Raw genomic sequence first — 660 nt, 5'->3', positions numbered from 1 at the left:
TACTTGAGATGCACATGTATGTAAATAACACTCGCACAGACTAATGGGAACCCCATGATATGCAGTTTTGCAGACCACCTTCCATGGTACTGATAACGTTAATGCTATGTTTCCATACTTTTTCAGACTGACTATTACCATTGAAAATTGCTGTTAAATGTCAATTGGCTTGCACTATGTTTCCCAAGATCACTTTGCCTTAAGAAGTTTATGCTTATTCAGCATGGGTATCACCAGTCACGTTATCCCTTACGTGCTACTCCTCCGGGAGTAACAGAACATGATGATGGGAAAGAGATGTGTTCATGATTACTGTCTCGAGTCCTTAGGTGAACAACTACTACCTCAGGATCTTCTGTCTGATTTTCAGTCACTACCAATAAAAATATATCAATAATAGATTGTACATATAAATGGTTAATAGCTAATCAAACTTATTCATAATTAAATACTGATACCAATGCTACGATGCAGTATTCAAATCTTGATTCTAAACTAAAACATTTCTGCAATTTTTGTGGTAATTTCGCAATGAAAGTTCAGTGTTCCATTCCTTGTTGCAAAATTTACTCTAATATCAAGGCATCTGTTTTACCAACATTATGTGTAATACATTTGGCTGACAGCCAGCATGGTAAGAAGGGTTTTCCCTTCCACTAA

General features: G+C 36.2%; 1 non-coding gene across 1 annotated transcript; it reads left to right on the top strand.

The window, feature by feature from the left end:
• Positions 1-230: 230 nt before the first annotated feature.
• LOC144825787 (U8 small nucleolar RNA) lies at positions 231-364 on the top strand. Its single transcript, XR_013609571.1, has one exon. It is a non-coding gene; the product is annotated as a U8 small nucleolar RNA (small nucleolar RNA).
• Positions 365-660: the final 296 nt, after the last annotated feature.

Source organism: Lissotriton helveticus, chromosome 3_1, assembly GCF_964261635.1.
Source record: "Lissotriton helveticus chromosome 3_1, aLisHel1.1, whole genome shotgun sequence".
Taxonomy (NCBI): domain Eukaryota; kingdom Metazoa; phylum Chordata; class Amphibia; order Caudata; family Salamandridae; genus Lissotriton; species Lissotriton helveticus.
Note: the sequence above shows the minus strand (reverse complement) of the source record. Positions and strands in the feature narration are given on the sequence as shown.